This window comes from Topomyia yanbarensis, chromosome 2 (assembly GCF_030247195.1).
Source record: "Topomyia yanbarensis strain Yona2022 chromosome 2, ASM3024719v1, whole genome shotgun sequence".
Taxonomy (NCBI): Eukaryota; Metazoa; Arthropoda; class Insecta; order Diptera; family Culicidae; genus Topomyia; species Topomyia yanbarensis.
The window spans coordinates 42131442-42151207 of record NC_080671.1 but is presented as its reverse complement, the minus strand read 5'-3'; the positions used below and the strand labels follow the sequence as shown (position 1 = coordinate 42151207).

The 19766-nt window shown below is 37.1% G+C and overlaps 1 protein-coding gene and 1 long non-coding RNA gene across 4 annotated transcripts in view; both read right to left on the bottom strand.

The window, feature by feature from the left end:
* LOC131683450 (uncharacterized) overlaps positions 1-12117 on the bottom strand; it is a 136122-nt gene extending 124005 nt beyond the window's left edge. Inside the window, exon 1 of the long non-coding RNA XR_009304524.1 lies at positions 12067-12117. This is a non-coding gene — a long non-coding RNA (uncharacterized LOC131683450). The remainder of the gene's footprint in view (positions 1-12066) is intronic.
* LOC131683449 (probable serine/threonine-protein kinase DDB_G0282963) overlaps positions 1-19766 on the bottom strand; it is a 709953-nt gene that overhangs the window by 433241 nt on the left and 256946 nt on the right. The window lies entirely within an intron of this gene.

Below are 19766 nucleotides of genomic sequence, written 5' to 3'. Positions count from 1 at the left end.
TTCTAACAAAGACAAATGCCAGCTGACAGCAATTACCGAGTCGACCCTAGCATTGTATGTCTTAAGCTGATGATGATGATTCTTTGCCATATTGGTGTCGATGCCCATCGGTCGAGGATCAGTCAGTGATGTATCGAAGTCGTAAAGCTAACCGAGCGACCGACGATGCAATGTTTTCGCAAACCGGCTGGCTGGCTGATTGGTTGGTTGGTGGAGGCGCCCGATACCGCAACCCGGCGTTGTAAATAATGGTGTTCCTTGATAGCACGTCTATATAGACGTGCTATCAAGGAACACCATTATTTACAACGCCGGGTTGCGGTATCGGGCGCCTCCACCAACCAACCAACCAACCAACCAATATATAGTCATCAACCGCAGCGGATTTAGCTCCGAGTCTTTGCCGATCAACCAAGCAAAGAAAAGGGTTGCACCGTGCGGGCAGAACATTCCCTGTGTTGGTAGGTAGGTAATCTTAGTTTGTTGGTGTGCTGTTTCATTATACAATTTATAGTGTTTTTTTTTTCTTCCGTACCATATTGTGCCTCACGATGGCGTCTTGTCGGGTCTATTTTTTCTGCCGCGAAGCGGTTCGAAATTGATGCCGATTTGATGCAAGACAACAACAAAAACGAGAACATCGAAACGTCACGAATTTCGTTTGCCGTGTCTGGAATGACGAACCCCACATGCCCATTGAACTGGAACCGTTTCTGCTGGCTGGCTGGCTGGTGATGGCAAGCTGCGACAGCCGCTCCGAAGAATAAAGAGGTGTTGGAAGAGGGAAGAAAAATTTCGGCGTGACGATAAGCCATTTTGAGCCGTTCGAATGATGGATTTCTGGTACGGTCCTATCATTATTACTGTACCGAGAAAGAATTTGTCGGCTTTGATGAATGATGGCGGCATAAATGTGGCACTCTGTGAGGTATCTATGGCTGTTCTGCTTCGTTTGGACATGACGGGCGGGTTAAAGCAAGTCACAAAATAAGAACATTTTCAAGGAACCTGAAGTGTTTCTGTGGCAGTGGGCAGTAGGTAAAAGAGGATAAAAATGGAGACGATAAAATGGTCAAGGTTTACTTTCTGTCATAAAGTAGGTCAGTTTTTTCCGAGAGTTATCCTACTGGAGTTGTAGAGCTAGGGTCTCGGAAGGGCTCCCCGTCAGAAGCACTCACTACCCTTGCAGACGAGACGAGAAACGGCATCCACTAAAACACTAAGGGCGATTGCAGATTGTGATATTCATTGTACTGTTCAGACATGTGCGAGCATAGGGACTTCACGATCATGCATATCATCGCGAAGGGCTCGAGCATTTGTGCGTTAAAGTGTTCGATCGCGTGTGCGTTTGCCTTCACTAGAGTTTAGACGTAATGTAACGTATTGTCTAGTGAATATTAGCGTCATTTTTTATCCAACTAAAGGTGGCTGGTTGCTAAGGCCGAAGGTTGAGAACGTGACCGATGCATTATCGCACGACCATGAGACAACGTATAGAAGTTTATTGGTGCTAAATCATTCTCTTAATCATCGGGATGTTTTCATGTTTTGCACTACACCGGTCTAACGCAGTGCAGAAACGAAAATGTTATTACTTTGTAAATCTTTCTGAACTAGGAGAACCTAATGAATGTCAATTTGTCTCTATTAACTGAAAAGATCGAACTGTTAAATTCTCTTTCATTTCTATATGTAGATTAGGGTTCCTGGTAGCGACCTATTATGACGAGAACCATCACCACGATACTGAAATTCAATGTTCAAAATCATGATTTTATTGATCAACTTTTATATGCTTTGGAAGTATTCTGATCTACAAATCATGTTTTTGTGTCACTTACTTTGGCACTGCATCTCACATTTTTGTAGATCTTATTTTCTAATAGGGACCATCCATAAATGACGTAGCATTTTATGGGTGATTTTGAACACCTCCCACCCCCCATCGTAGCATTTCGTCACAAACCTCTAAATGGTAATTACGTAGTTTGACGGTAACCCTCCTCCCCCGTTGTCACGGCAAAAAATTCGAAAATAAAAAAACGATGTTAGATGAAACGGGTAAGATTGTAGTGACATCAGGTCAACCCCTATTCTCCTTTAAAAAAGCTACTTAGCATGACATGACCTCCTACCCCCTGTCGTCACACATCATCACAAAATACAAAACTCCCCCATATAATGCTACGTCATATATGGATGGTCCCATATGGCACCTTCTTTGGTTCCGAAGTACGGCACGCAGCGCGACTATCCTCGGATTCGATAGGTGGTGGATGCTAGAAAGAAAAATTATCCCTGCCAGCAACTCTCTGCGTACTCTATTCGACAGCTAATTACGAATCGCACCCCTTGCAAAGATTCACGCGCCCACCAAATCCAACACCTCATTTCGAGCTAAATCGGTGTTCGTTCTTTTATAGATAATGATTCAGCAGCAAACCGATCACAGGCACGGCTTGGGCCAAAATCTAATTGTGTCGGCACATAGCGATGAAGTGAACTAATCCAAGCTTCGCTTATGAAATTAAAAAAAAAAACATTTTCGTTTTTTTCGTTTATTGTTTATGCTGACTCTTGTGATAAAAGGTGTTGTAATTATTTTAGACAAAATAGTTAAAATATTGCTTCCAGTACAACGGGAGTTTTTCACCTTAAACTTGTAAGCCACCTTGAATATTTTGAAACGGACCCGTACATTAAAAGGTGAATTTTGTCCTTATTACCGAATAAAGCTGTGCGACTGCGGTAATGGCAGTTATGTACTTGCGAGCTTGCAGTTACATGCTACAAAGTAATGTGAAGAGAGTGTGATTGTACACATAATTGATCAAACAGTTCACTCTCTGCTCAAATTCTTAATTTTCCTAGGGCGACACAATCATTACATTTGCCATATGTGGATTAGTTATCGTTTCAAATTGTCACATTATATTCCATACAAACTCCTGCTCCTGTCACATTCTATCCCATACAAACTGCACGTCGCTCACGTGTGACCTGTTTACATACAATTCTAAGTATCCAGAGTGGATTAAAGAACTGCAGGCACATGAGAAATTTACAGTAGTGACTTTTAAAAATTATACTGTGGCATTCTACTCAAGAGCCTAGATACATTTCTGGAGACAATCACAATTTGATTCTCGTTATTTTTCAGCCATAGGTTAAAGCATTTTCGTTGTTACTGAGACCGGTACTACGCATTGGTGTAGTGCAAAAAATAGACTGATCACACTCAAGTTTGAATAAGTATAGCACCGACTACATCGGTGTAGTGCACTGTCAAACACGAAAATGCCAAAAGTTTTGCAAAGTACCGAAAAATAACAGTTGGTCGGTATTCCCGAGATTTTTGGTACTACCGGTTCCCCAACGCTAGTGTAGAAAGGAAATTTATTTTAAGTTGTTTACTACAGTTTTTAGAGTCAGTGATGTCTGCGATTTTGTAGTTAGGTATGAATTTAGGGTTTTTTGTAACAAATCTCTTACGTTCGTAAAAATGACCGATTTTTCATTGTCGCAAGGATAGTGCACTAGAAACTTGTGAACATTAGGATGTCCGTGATGTCCAGCGTTCTCGGAGAACAGACCGTACAGCGAACTAGACTATCACTAACGCATCCAAAGCATTCTCTATTAACAATTCTCTAGTAGAGTATACTCTCTGATCTCGCACAGATCGGAAACTAAAAACACACCGCTTCTTAACAGCAAAGCAAATGCATAAAGTTTACCCTAGTCGCTTCGTTACTTCTACTCGCCAGTAACCCAGTAAGCCTCGTTTCCCCTACGGTGAGCGAGATGAGTGAATCACAAAACAAAGTGAGCCCACTTAGGCAAAATATAATCGCAATCGATTTTACGCATGCTCGAATTACATCCACAGTGCGCGAGGAAGAACATCTTACGTTAGTGTCTCACATTCAACTACATCATACGCGGAATGTTGTGCTGGTAACGTTCCACAAGCTATTCGAGACAGAACATTTTATAGTGATGACAACATGCAACACGCCGTCGAATACGAGAACTCAAAAAAAAATTCCCCTTATATATATATATATATATATATATATATATATATATATATATATATATATATATATATATATATATATATATATATATATATATATATATATATATATATATATATATATATATATATATATATATATATATATATATATATATATATATATATATATATATATATATATATATATATATATATATATATATATATATATATATATATATATATATATATATATATATATATATATATATATATATATATATATATATATATATATATATATATATATATATATATATATATATATATATATATATATATATATATATATATATAGACAATGATATGACTGAAATTCGTCTATAAGATTGGGCATGCGCCCCAGCTCCGAGTACATTAAAAAATTCATGTCAAAATATGGGGAAGAGGGATCCACATCTGAAGAAACTTTGTCCCTGGCCTTCTGAGCGGGGTTCGTGAGGTTAGAATGCAGGAAAAGCAAAATATTCCTTCATATTTCATCGTCAAATGCAAATCATGTCAAGGTATCACCTACATTCGAAGATCGCCATACACATACCTTGGGCAGACGTTCATAAACCAATTCTACAACCAGATGGTACACTACGGTAAACCTTGCACCGAAACTGCTAAAAAGTAGAACTACTAAAACACACACTAACAAACGGTCTTCGACTGTTTAACCACAGACAGCCGGTTAAACAATAATTCTCAATAACCCTAAACCATCATCCAGTATACCTAGCGAAAGAGCAAATACAAAAGAAGACGTATACACTAGAGTTGCTCATAAACGCAAGAAGCGCCAGAACATTCAACAGTGAAAACCAAAACTACTCTAGCGAAAACAACATGGGCGTACACGAAAGTGAGAGAGAAAGTAGACTGAACAAGCAACAGAGGGGAAAGTAACTAAGGGAAATAACGATTCTCTCCAGAAAGAAGATCACGCGCAACAGCAAGCAGTACGACCACGTTAGACGACCGCCATAATTTTCGTTATTTTTTCTTCTTCAGTTGCAATGATCTGAATTATACTACGTTCACACTACGAGATAAAACGTGTTTTAACGCTATCTTGATGACATTTTTCTTGTTGCTAATTATTATAACGTGTTTTAACTCTGTAGTGTGAACATAGTATTACTTATTATTTCAAAAAAAGGCGAATGACCCTTGAATTTAAAACCATTATAAATAAATAATGATAGTCAAAATTTTCTCAAGCGGGCTACCCAAATTAGGTGAATTGATAATTTCGATAGAAGATTTAATTTGGTAGTATATGGCATTGCAAGGTCAAGTCATCGCAATTTTTGACCATTATAGAGACATTTGAAGTGTTTACCTCGTTTATTTAAAAAAAATGCTGCGGTCGACTCAATTGACCGTTTTCAACGAACTTGCAGTAAGTAAGACACAGATAGGTCTTGATTTTATTCGATTCAAAAAGTTACTATTTTGTATATTTTTAAAACAATTTTTAACATAGCAAAATTAAATAAAAAGATGTCCTGGACCTCTTTTTTGATCTAAAAAAAACACTTTTACTTTTAGTGTATTTAACAACATTCCACCAAGAAAAAAATGGCCTACCATTTGAAAGTAAGTTATTCCACGTCGAACGTCACCGCGCACGGATTTCGAACAACGGTTTGAAGGCGCTAACATCTCGCGTTGTCGCGACTACGCATGGACCAATATGTCTGTTGTAGCGTGGTAAACAATTATTCAGCCTATTCAACCCAATGTCATATTTCCGATACAGTTCAAAAACTGGTTACTAGCTTTATTATCGAATTTTTGCGAAGAGTTGATGATACATCTTTTTTCTATTGACTTGGGAAGGTTAAAACTGTAAAAATCCTCATTTTCAAGATTTTTTCATGGAATGACATTTAGCGTCATCTACGTACATTTTGGAATATATGTATCTAGAAAGTTGCTGTCAAAACTGATCTAGATCTGATCTAATTTACATCTACCTAGATCCAAACTAAGCGGTTATCATACAGCTCAATTTTATCCACGATACTTTGCCGAAGACAACATTAGCTTAACCGAATAATTAATTCATTTTTTCGTCTTTTGACGAGCGTGCCAATACCTTATTTAAGACTTTTTTGGTGGTATCCAACGGGGAAAATAGATCGAAATGGTGAGTGAAACGAAAGCAATTATGTGAAAAAAAAAAATTCCCCCAGAGGCAGAATTCGAACCTGCAACCCTTGGGACTCCAGCCCAATGCACAAACCCTTATACTATCTCTGTACTATGATGATGTCCCAGGAAGAACACATGATTATCGCATTAGCGACATTAGTGATCGTACCACTGCCTCTAGAGAGAGATCACACACAACCACCTCTGTCATTCGGCACATTGGATCCATTTAATTTCTTTTTCGCACAATTGCTTTCGTTCTGTTTTCCCCTTTGGATACCACAGAAAAAAGTATTAGTCTAACATTAACTGCGTTGTACACCCCAATTTGCCTTACTTCGTGTTATCATCGTTCACGTCGATGTCATTCTCGGTTAGGGCATCGCAAAAAAAAATTATTCTCAAAGCCCCCCTCTCATACTGTGACAAATGTCAAAGTAAGCTCAGATGCTAAATTTCACATCATTTGGACAGTTTTAGACTTCCACCCATTAGCTTTAAATTTTTGAATTTGGTGCTATTGGAAAATATTTAAGAAAAATATATTAAATACTATAAATTTTGAAGCAGCACACAGAAATTTATAATTCACCTTCTCCTAATTAAACCTCATTTTAAAGGAAACAATCTTAGTATTTTAATGGAGATATTTCTGTATCTCGAAAAATACGGGAAAGTGGGGTGCTGGGTCATTTTGTCCCCAAAATTCAATATTTTGAATAATTTTTCTGCTCCGTGATACAAACCATACACATTTTACAATTAAGTTTTGTTTTTTTTTGTGTTTCGAATTCATCTCGTCAGTAACTAGCACCATCTGGGTGTCTAGTTAGACGATGGCTTTAGGCGTTCACATATGTCGTGTGAACTGTTTGGAGTTTTTTGTGTCTAACTAGTGCTAATTTGGGTACTAGTTTAGATACATCGTCTAACTAGACACCCAGATGGTGCTAGTTACTTAACGCGCAAAACGGTTTAGTCCAATTTTTATTGCATAATACCAGGCGTTTGGTTTCTTGAACTAAAAGACAAGAGTTCGTCTTCGCTTTCTCGTCAGCAAACTAGAGCTATATTTGCTTCCCGGGACATCACTCGGGACATGTGGCTTTAGGCGTTCACATATGTCGTGTGAACTGTTTGGAATTTTTTGTGTCTAACTAGTGCTAATTTGGGTACTAGTTTAGATACATCGTCTAACTAGACACCCAGATGGTGCTAGTTACTGACGAGATGAATTCGAAACACAAAAAAACAAAACTTAATTAAAATTAGGTCTTGTGCCCTTAACGCGCAAAACGGTTTAGTCCAATTTTTATTGCACATTTTACAGTTCTTCAGTGTGAAAAAAAATCTCAGAAATCGAACGGAACTTTTTTGACTTTTGTCCGAATACGAGAAGTTGGAGTTAAATGGCCTTTTGTCATTCATATTAAAATATCAATCAATTTTCATAAAATGTACCTTGTTGAACGTGGAAAATTCTTAGGAATAAAGCAAAAATAGTTTCGTTATCGGCAAAAATTCAGAAACTTCAAATTTATTGATATTAACTCCACAAATCGCATTTTTTCATTAATTGTACTAATTCCCTTACTTCCCCTATTTTGCTAGGAATGAAACTTTTTTCACGTGATCCCTAAGCGTATTTTAACACCAAAAGAAGTAAACCTTCTTACGGAACAAACAAAACTTATCAGGATGATATAGAGAAAGTTATATTGAAAAATAGCTTTCAGGGAGTCAATTTAGTAAGCAATAATGTTAAACACATTAAAGATGAAGACTTTGAGTCTTTAACGAAGTTATTGGCAAAGACATGCTCTACAACTTTGCCGAAAAAATAAACCTAACCTTTAAATGCGCAATGTTGTTTTAAAACAACATTGCGAAAACCATCTCAAAATTATCATAGTAACGTATTAAAACTGTTAGACAATTTTCAGAAAATTTGAAAAAAATTGCTTTGCGCCTTTAAGGGTTAATATTTTAGCACCATTAGCGAGAGGGCCGAACAATGTTTTGAACAACTTTTTAATGAAGCAACATTATCTACAATCTTTCTCAAATCAAATGTCTATATTTACAGCATAAATGATAAATACGATCCAATTATCGCGTACTGAGCGTGCCAAATTTCAACTCGCCGAAAAACTATCTGGTTGAAACACAATGCCTTACATTCCAATTGCGTCGATTCTAACTAGGTAAAAAAATCATAGACACCGACGCATAATTTGTAAAACAAATCATTCTACTTTTTTCAGCAGATCAGAACAAACGTAATCGTCACGATCATGAAAGAACCTCATCAGCTGTTAGAAGACGAGCGCCCAGCAGGAAATAATCGTGCGATGACCAACAACTGGTAATGCTAGTTTCACATCAAACATTGCATTGTCTCGATCCGAATTTTATGTCCAGATGAAAACAAAATCTCCGCAATCAGCAATCAGTTGAATAATTTGAAATAATTGACAATTTATACCCGAAATATCAATACAATATATTTTCAAGTTTATGTTTTAGTTTGGCCGCGCTGCTGATTCTTTCCTGTGTACTGGATACAAAAGATTTGTTTTGATAGTGGTAGTGTATCTGTAGTATATATTTCTGAAAAACAACTCTAGGCCTATCCTAGCGTTAAACGAGTGATTTTAAAGTAAATTAATCCTAAATAGATCCTCCAGCTGAAATAAAGGTAAGTGTCAGTGTAATGTTTAATATAGTTGTGGCGGAATAACGAGATATGACACGGTAATTTTGGACTCTTAGCACATAATTCTGCTAAGCGCCGGTGCGCTTTTTTTCGGTTCACTGTGTGAATAAGGTGAATTAGTAAATATTTAAATAAGGTGATTTTATTTTAATAAGAAGTTGGATTTGGCGGATAGTATTCTAAATGAATATGTGCCCAACAAATAAAGGATGTAACTTGAGATTATTTTGGCACACCTGTTTTAACCAAATAGACATTGTCATTATTCCACATACTTGGTTCGAAAACAAGAGGTGCGAAATAAGGTCACCATAGGCCGTACTGCCATAATGGGCACATTACCCTATGTACTCACCAGAAAATTGGTAAGCTGGCAAATCACAACACCATCTGAAAGGGCTTCTACTGATCACAAATTCTTCAGAAGATTGACCAAAAAATAAACGTTTTAGGCGTAATTAATAGATTGAACGGCTTTTCGCAAAAAAAAAACCGCTATGCGCTGTTGTAAATCCATCGTCATCAGCATCTGCTTCTCACTGATGGTGCTGGATGTCGGTTTGAGACTGCCAGGTGCAATCGTTATTTCGTTGTTGTGTTGTACACTTGTTGTCAAAATTTCCAAAAATTACTTAGAAGCGAAATTTTCATGACAATTGGCTCTGTCAATCAAGATATTTATGTTAAGGGACCACTCAAAAATTACGCAACGCAAAAATTGCTCAAAATTGACTCCCCCTCTCCCATGTAACAAATTTATCCATCCCCCTCCTCTATACGTAACAATTTCCTTGAATTTTTTTTCTTCAGTGAAAACATGTTACGTAACGATTTAGCTTACTCCCCCCCTAAAAGCGTTACGTACTTTATTAATAGTCCCTAAGGAATATTTACAAAAACGCTTGTTGCCTCTTTTGAAGAAACACAGTTGTAACGTGTTGTTTTGACCAGATCTAACTGTCTATGGGGGCAAATGGCTCAGGAATCGAAAATGGCCAGAGTTGCGCCCAATTGAAAAATATTGGGCAATCGTTAAGGGGAACCCCACGAAAATTGTTGCAAATGAGAAACAAGTCAAAGCAAATTGGAGATCGGCGTCAGATAAAGTGCACACAGCAGCAATAAAAATCTTATTGTTGTATTTTGCTATTTTCGTACGATTAGCTAGGACTCTAGAAACAATTCAAAACTTTTGTTTAAATTTGAATTCGACACACAATTGGAACCAGCTCAATCGAGATAAAAATCCAGTAGACTCATAACCCTCTTGTATCCAACGTGTGGTTCTGTGGATTGTCAGCAAAATATAACAAAAAAGTGTAAAAGTACCCATTTATATCAAATGTATCTATTCATACCAAATTCAAGTCTTTCAGCATAGCAACCGTTATGTTCACAGCAAACTTGCGTCGAGCACGAAATTTGAATAATGACAACAAAAATGAAAATGAGCTGAACGAAACCACGCGAAACGACAGATTTTCTCATCATCATCATCATCATCACCATAATCATCATGTACCGGAGTAAACGTGTCAACAGAATCAAGTGTACCCGAAACGAAAAAAAAACAACTGATTTTTGCTGATTAAACACCACTCTTCGTCACCTACTACATACACACCAAAAACCCACTAGATTTATTAACCACCCAAGCAGGCGAACCTCTCCTTAGCTCACCTCTCCTTAGCTCAGATACGGGCGCAACTGGAAAACCTTCAGATTTACCTGGTTACGGAGAACCTATCCTATCGTTCGAGTAGCTAACCTAAATGTACTCCCTACAGTATAATTGCACATCAAACCAGAGGTAAGCTTTATTATATTTATGCAAATTAATTACCCAAAAGCACCCGGAGAAAGGTACGTGCGTCGGGTGAGTCAGGTGAGAATATCGCGGAGCGGTGCGGTGGTTTGCGCGGTTCGAATGGGTCCCCCCATTCTATGCCTCGCTCAAACGACGACGACGACGACGAACCAACCGGAATGAGGACGGAAATGTTTAGCTGCTACACGACTGTGCGCTCTCTCTGTCCCTTTGTTACGCAGTCAGTGTGCGGCTGCATTGTTTGGGGGTCCAGGTGAACTCTCTCTCTCTCTCGCTCTAATTCTGGAAATTGAACCTACAATTGTTGGATTGTGGGTAATGGGCAATGGTGGGTGGAGGAACCATTAAAACAATGCGGTAATCGTCACGATATTAGCACATTTCTATATGCGATCGTCATCGTTTGGCAAAACGTTCATCATTTGATCCGGAGGTTAATGAATCGGAGAAGTGCTTTCGCGTGGAGTTGGATGAATTTGGTGATAATCATTGTGCGACAATTTCCGGATCATTGAACTTCACCGGCGTATTTTTTATAGTGACAAAATTCGATGGGGTTGTAGAAATAAGTTCAAATCTTTATTCTCTTGATTGTCGGGCTTGAAGCAACCACCCACAGCGTCACCATAGAATACAACTCAGGGGACTGCATCGGCCGTAAACGTATTAAATTTTTAAGATTCCTTCTGTCGAGGCAGATGGCCGAGACGTACTATATGATGTCGCTGGAAACGCTGGTGGTGGAAACAACCTCAAGCACGAACACGGAATACCATAGGAAAAGTAGAGATAAAGTCGGATTTTTGGTTTTAAATTCATCTCATCAGTAACTGGCACCAACTTGGGACCAGTTAGACGATAAATCTAAACTTGCACCAAACAAGCGCTCACACCAGTTATGTGGGTGGATTAACTGGTGCCAAATGATGTCTTTGGATTTCTTGGGAAGGTATTATTTTATCTTCATCCGACGTTTCGGTTCGCTAGAAATCTTTGTCAAGAGTCCTTGAAAAGTGCTACAAGCGGACCGAAACGTCGGATTACGATAAAGTAGTGTGATCTGTAATTCCAGGACTGAACAGCAAACCACATAACCGAAAACTTGATGCAGTCGGCTTCCATCTAAAACAGTTGTTGGATTGGTACAATTTCTGTTAAAAAAATTGGATCCGGTGCAGTTGCATTGTTATCGGCAAACAGTCAATGCTTGAGTATATAATTGAGTATGTCATCTGATAATACATTCTAATATCTAGTAAATATCGACTCGCTTTGGGTCTGCTAAATACTTACGAAACTAAACGGAGCTGAGTCGACTTGTAAAGTTCAAATTATCGAGATTACCTGCAATTAAAGAAGAAAGAAAAAAATTTAGAAACGAAGCTAACAAATCGGTAGAAGTTTCGCAAAAATAAATCAGAATTCTCTGTTTCTGGAGCTAGCGTCAATCCGGCACCAGCATAATGCCCGCTCAAAGCTAGTGTCGGATTCTGATGAGACAAAGCCGAAACGAAAATTCCATAACTAATTTAGTTATAAGTGCTACGATCTTCACGCGCAGAATTGAATTTACCACCCGACTCGTCACCGGTATACTGGCACGGTATACCTCCACCAAATGATCCGTACCAGATGTGATAGAAACTATCCATTCAACGCCAAGGATTTGCGTGATTAAAAGGATTTCATTGCACATCTAACCCTCTGATGTTTCAACATTACCTTTGACCTCCATCGTGCATCTCGTTACAATGTTTAGTAGAAAGGAACTGGGAAATTTTATAAACGATGTATTAACCCTGTTGTGTTTCCAAATACCAAAAATTCTAAATTCAAGAGAATCATTCAGAAAATTTCTACAACCATCAGTCAATTTATATGAACCTCAGCAAAGTCCCAGAAACAGTCAGGCTCCATCCACCGAAGACTATAGAAATCAACAATAAAGCACCATTATTTTCGTTTCGGCAGTAGAGATTGTATCGATCGAGATGACCTTGAATGATTATAATGAGTTTTGTCGCTGCCGTAACAGTACAGTCGTTGTGGACCGCAGGGGCGTCAAAATTAAATCCAACATTCGAGAAGTAGAGGGTTTTTTGAAGGTCAAAATGTGTATCGGTGAATCACAGACAACACTGTGTACTTATGACAATCAATCTCTCACGTGTCCGCACTGTAAACAATCAGCACACAACAGAAAACTCAGCGCGGTAGTATCCAAGACTAGAACAATATCACAACAAGTACAGAAACAGCTTGTTGTTGTTGTTTCGATTGTAGAGGTTTTAACCTTAGGGTCGTTAGAAAATTTTCGAACCCTAGGTGTAGGCTTAAGAATCGAACCCAGGTTAACTGTATCCAACTACGGAATGCTTGTCCCCGGAATAAACAGTCTGCCTTTTCATCTTGTACATATCAGAAACCAAAAAGTCCACCGGTTGATAACAGCAAACAAACGAACGCAGTTCTGCTGCGAATACACTATAGAAACAGGAAAATCCCGTTGCCCTTCTACTGTGAGTGAAATGAGCGAAAGACAAAATAAAGTGCTCCTCTTGCGGAAGAACACAATCGTAATTAACTTGAGATAGATATTTGTCTTAGACTTTGCAGTGCACAAGGTGGCCCAAAAAGAAATTGAGCTTACCGAAGTGTCATACATACAACTACATCATACACGTAATTTTGAACTGACAACGTTCAATTCCCCACGACGTCGATTATGATAACTTTAAAACTAAAATCTTCGTGTAGATGGACAACAGTATGACAGAAATTCGCCTAGACGATTTGACACCTCGCACTGGCACAGATTACATTTGCAAATCCATGTGGAAACATGAAGAAGTGCAATCCATCGCAAATGACAGTTGAAGAAACTGTTTTCCTCAGCAATCTCAATGCTGTTCCTGCGATGAGAAATAACCTATTCCCTCTTACTTCGCTTTCAGCCCAAATCATCTTAAAGTATTGATTTCAAAGAAGCTATGCGCTTTTTCGATCAATTTGAAAAAGTTAAAAATTTTCGATCAATTTGAAAAAGTTATGAATAAAATATATAACTTCAATCGTCTTGGGACGCGTGTTAGAATACACCAATTTCGCTCAAAATTCCTACATCGCAAAAATAGCTGTCACCCTACAATACACAGACCCTGGACAGACGCTCGCATACCAGTACTGTAACAAAGCGGTACACAATTATGTGTCATGCGCCATAACAACTAAGGAACACTCATCTACCAAAATCAACATCAAAAAAACACCCTTCGACATCTGGTGATAAACCACCAATAGCCGTCTAAAATATAATTTCCGGACAAATAACTTCCACATCCACAGATTTTTCTGCTACGTCACAGATTTATTGACAATTTGTGGATACAGATTCTTTTTCACAGATGACAGATTGGTAGTTTGATGAAAATTTCACAATTTTCCGATTTTTGAAAATATTCCGATTTTTCCAAATATGTTTTAAAAATTTTCCATGGATTTTCACAGATTTTTTTTCCGGTTTCAGGCATCACAGATGGTAAAAAGATTTTTTTGATTGAAACACAGATTTTAATGTGACATCACTGATCCCAAAACCAACAACCAGCATGCCCGTGGAAGTAATGAACAAAAAAAACGAGTCAGAAACAGAAAAAGCATCAAACATCCCACATCAAAACTGCTATAATCACGATCGAGGATGAAAGCAGACGGAATGATCAACAATCTGCAGAGGGCAAAGCAAACAGTGATTCACTGCCGAGAAAGAAAATCTACGCTCGCAGAGAAAAAAAATAAAATTTGGGAGGAAATCCCATGATCGTGTGGGAACGAGCGTTTATATGTTAGTACTTGAGACCGGTGGTTTACAAATTTGTAAGTGCTAAATGTTCACTTAAGGTGTTATATACCATTTTTTGAGAAAATTGTCAAGAAATTTTGAATTCACGTAAAGGCATAAAGCAATGATTTCATTTCATAAAACTTATAGTATTTTGGGGGCACATTTTACAGTGAAATAAATAAGCATAAGTTTACCAAAATGTATTGATAACTGGCGGAGTTATGGCTTTTTCACAGAAACCATTTTTATTTTAGGAGGTTTGCGGTCATCACGATTGAAGACCAATGGATTAACTAAATCCCAAAACTCAAAAGAAAAACCAATAGTATATGAGTATTCCTCGTACTTTAACGACGAATTGAATAAATATTAATTTATTCCTGCATTCGGGAATGTTTTTCCCAAAAAATACGATCAAGTGAAAATCGGTTGAGTTGTTTTTTGGCAATCGTGATCACGGAAAATCCATTTTTGGAAAAACGACATTTCGAGATAATCGAGTTTGAAATTTCAAGTCACCACTGCTCTTAGCAGACGAAGCGCGCTTGAAAGCGCTGTAACTTTCAATCTATTTCTCGTATCTCCATACAAATTTGGGAAAATATTCTCAAGAAGTTTTATTTTCAGATAAATTAAAATTTTCAGAAAGAATCGATTTTTTGAAAATTAAAAAGGTATGTAACCCGTTAATCACCGTGGCGTTTCAAAGTTTTGCGAGAACACGGGCGTAGGTGTTCGTGAACGATCGTAAAGGATTTGAACGTTTGTATGGTGAAGTATTTGATAGCGTGGGTGTTTGTATATCGCGGGTTTTAGTGTGTATGTAACTTCGCGTGTATAAATTCGATTGCATAATGGTGTGATTATTTTCATATTCGCGAAGTTCTTGAATGATCGCACGGGCCGCGAGATTGGTGTAAAATGATGAGTGTTCGCCTCAATTGCTTTAAGAAAGCAATTTTCCCAATATCACTAAAATTACTGGCAAAGCCGTCCTGAAAAATGATGTTTAGTGTACGGGAGCGTAATATTTTAACTGGTGATAAGTGACATAAGCTGATAGAACCGAGGGTAGGGTAGGACTCTCGTGGAAACGCGCGTTTGTATGATCGGCACTTGAGAACACGTTTATCAATTCATAAATGCTAACATATTGACTTGATCACCGGAGCGTTTGAATGCATACGACATCGCGGGTGCAGATGATCTCGATTTCATGTTTGCATGCATGATCAGATTTGTATTATCGTGAAGGACACAAGCGTTTCTATGGTCACGTGTTTGATCTCTTGGGCGGTTTTTGAGTTGCATACAGAAAAGTTGTTTTTTTTTTGCGTTTTGTATCCCACTCGTCAGTAACTGCCACCAACTTGCTGTCACTTAGATGAGAAATTAAACTAACAGCAAATTGGCGCCAGTTACAGTTAATTGAATGATGGTAATATATTAATTATATGCATTTTAAAAAGGTCAACCAAAAATCATCATCCGAAAAATTATAGTTTAAACCTTTTTTTAGAAGAAACATTCTTAGTATTTGAATAGAGATATTTCAGTTTCTCAGAAAATACGGGAAATGTGGGTTTCGAGGCATTTTGTCCTATAACCCCCTATTTTTAATAATTTTATTGCGAATCATACATATTTTGCAGTTTCTCTAATGTGAAAAAATCTCAGTAATCGAACGGAACCTTTGCGACCTTTACCCGAATACGAGAAGTTGGGGTTCTAGAGCATTTTGACATTCATGTGAAATTTTTGCCATTTTCTCGTGCAAATATCTCTATTTTTCTTCAATCAATTTTCATGCAATGTACCTTGTTGAATACGTTAAATTCTCAGAAACAAAATAGAAATAATTATAAATATAAAATTTATAAACATTTTTTGACATTTAGTCTGGATTTAATATTTTTATCATTAAATTGCACATATCAACTTCAATTAACTCCAATTCGCGACGCAATTTTTTTCATTGTCAATACTGTTATTTGTAGCTTTATATAGGTTCTCGGGCTGATTCTGATTCTGATGTCAAAAATGCAAAAATTCAAAATGGCGGATCAAATATAGCGACTGTGCTTAACTAAATTTCATATTTTTTTTATATTGGCCTAAAACGTCTTACAAAAGGGTTTTCGGGGTCGCTGATTCTGATTCTGACGTCAAAAATGTAAAATTCAGAATGGCGAATCCAGTATGGCGACTGTGCGACCGAGTTTTATACTGATTGTAAAAAAATGGATCGAGTTTTATACTGACTGTAAAAAAACTCTCGTAATTCGAGTTCTATGCTCATTGTAACAAAATTCGCAAATTTCGCAAAAAATGGCTGCCGTTGCGAATTTTCAAATTCTGTTATCAGAATCGTAATCAGTGACCTCAAAAACCGTATGACCTATTATTATGCTAGTTGAGAAGTTATCCCTGTCTCTCAGAATCTTTTATAGACCAGCATAATAATAAATTCCTTTTTTGCATATTTTATAATTTTTTTTCGAAAAAAACTGACCTACGAAAAATTCTGCAAATATCTATTATTTAGTTCAATGTTTGAGATACTTGCACACAAATTTTAGATATCTAGGACTTTTAGTTCAGACACAGCTGAATTTATTGTAAAAACCGAGATTTTCGAGTTTTAATTGTTTATAACTAATAAGTAAATATCAAATTCACATAATTTGTTGTGTCAGAAATCCAATAAAAACCTAGAAGTCGGTGGGACGTATACGTCCCACTGCGTCGCAAAGAGTTAATAAATTATTATTTAATTTACTACTTGTACTGAAAAATACACTTAGAGATCACATGGGAAAGTCTCATTTGTGAAAAAATACGGGAAGCTGCGGTATTAGGGCATTTAATAAAAAAAGGCTTTTCAGACTAAATATCAAAAAATTTGATGTCTCTGAATATTACCACTAAGGAATCTATTTTTATTTTGTTCCTGAGAATTTTCCACGTTCAGTACGGTACATCTTATAAAAATTTATTGAAGAATAATAGAGGTAGATGCATGAGAAAATGATCAAATTTAATATGAATGACAAACTGCCATATAACCCCAACTTCTCGTATTCGAACAAACGATTCGAAGGTTTCGTTCGACTTCTGAGATTTTCTCACATTACAAAAAATGCCAATATGTATCATTTACAGCACAGAACAGATAAATTATTAAAAATTTGGGATTTTGGGGACCCCATATTCCCGTATTTTTTGAGAAACAAAATTGTCTCCATTAAAATACTTCAGTTATTTCTTTTAAAATTGTAATTTTCCGAGGGATACTTCAAAATTTATGGCGTTTAATATAATTTTCCTCCATGTTTTCCCATATTATCAAGCTTGCGTCATCGCGGGCTTATTTGTGCGTGAAATATAGTGAAAGGCTCAAGCGTTTGTATATTAACGTGTACTGCGCGTGTGCTAGCGTGTATGTGACTTCGCGTGTATAAGTTCGATTTTGTTGCTGAGTGGCGCCTTTTCGAGTGTGTTTTTGAATAAGTGTGTACCGTAAATATGATACTTAATTTTGAGTGTGCGGTTTAGATTCTAGAAGGGAGCGAGTTCCTCCATATTACTAGAGTCGGTCATGTCGCCATGGAATGTGTTTTTTTTATTAGATATGAGGGTTATTTTTAAATTGATCCTACTGAAACTAGGTTGCTAGGACCAATGGTAGAGAGAATCGGATATCATTTGGAACAGTTTCATCGCATGGAACACTCCAACTTTTAAAGAATCCCAAATCAGGGCATATCGCCAAGCCCAGAGCACCTCCAGAGAGAACTTGGTCCTAACTTTGTGCGTTATTTCGACCATGGCATAAGTGGGTAATAAAGGTTACAAAGTCAAGTCCTAAATTTGATCACAATGTAACTCAACTGAAGAGAGAGAGAGAGAGAGAGAGAGAGAGAGAGAGAGAGAGAGAGCAGTCGTAGCCAAAGTTTGATGGAAAAGCTTCTAGATAGGTTTCCACGGTCACCATTAATTCGAAACCGTCAACTTTAGAGTTTCAGTATGCAAAGAAAAACGATACTTTATATATCTTTTAAAAACCTATTTTTGTGATAGATTCCCCTACAAGTAATAATGGAAAATCGGCCAAAAGTTATTTAGAGACTTTGTGTCTTCAGCAAAGATATTAAGAATATTATTGAAAATTTTCAGTGGAAACTACTGGGATGAAAATCGAAAAGAAAAGTAAGGCTCGTCCGGTCATTATTAATAACTAAGCTGACCAACTCTGACGAAAAAATCCGTACACTGTGCGGACTGTCTGGCTGAGCGTGGTGAACTATTTCGCTTCGTTGCGGTATGGTGTACTGATTTTTTCGTCAGAGTTGGTCAGCTTACCAATAACCAATCGAGTCTTTACAATCGAGTTACAACACGAAAAAAGAATCGAGAAAAATTTGGATGCAAATATACAAAAAACTAATAACTTTAAAACGGCAAGTTGGCTCGATTATTGTGAAGTATGCAGCAAGAGACAACATTACATTGGTGAACGAAAAAAATATGAGCAATGTAAGTGACAAGTATAGTGCTGTTGTATAGACTCCCGATAAATCAAAGTTGAACGTAATGGGGATGAGTAATCGATATTCCGCGGATGTCTTAATTGATTTATTGAAAAATCGGAATATTGAACATTTTGTTACAAAAAGTTAATGTTGTTTCTAAATTGTTAAAGATGTTTAAATTTGTGTTTAAATTAATAGTTATTGCAAAACGTAAACCATCCAACATTTAGTAACCAGTATATAGACGAGTGCTAGATCGAAAAAACAAGCCTTCTTGCATTAGTTCACTCATTTAGTCTTACAATCAATTTTCGTTTGGATACTACGAAAACCAACTTGAATTCGACTCAACCATTCTGTGGTTGAAGCTGTAGTCCGAAACAAAGCGTTCTGTACTGTGCACTGATGATAACAACACAGACGATTAAAAACATTGCTGGAGGCCAGCGCACCGAATGACTTACAGCCACAAATTAGCGGCAATGAAAATGTAATATAAAAAAAAGTTTTACTCCGATTCTGTATAATTTCCGCAAACCAGTGTCCCAGTAAACAGATTGAAAAATAAAACTAGGAAATAAAAATATTTATTTCGGTTTCACAATACACAGCAAATT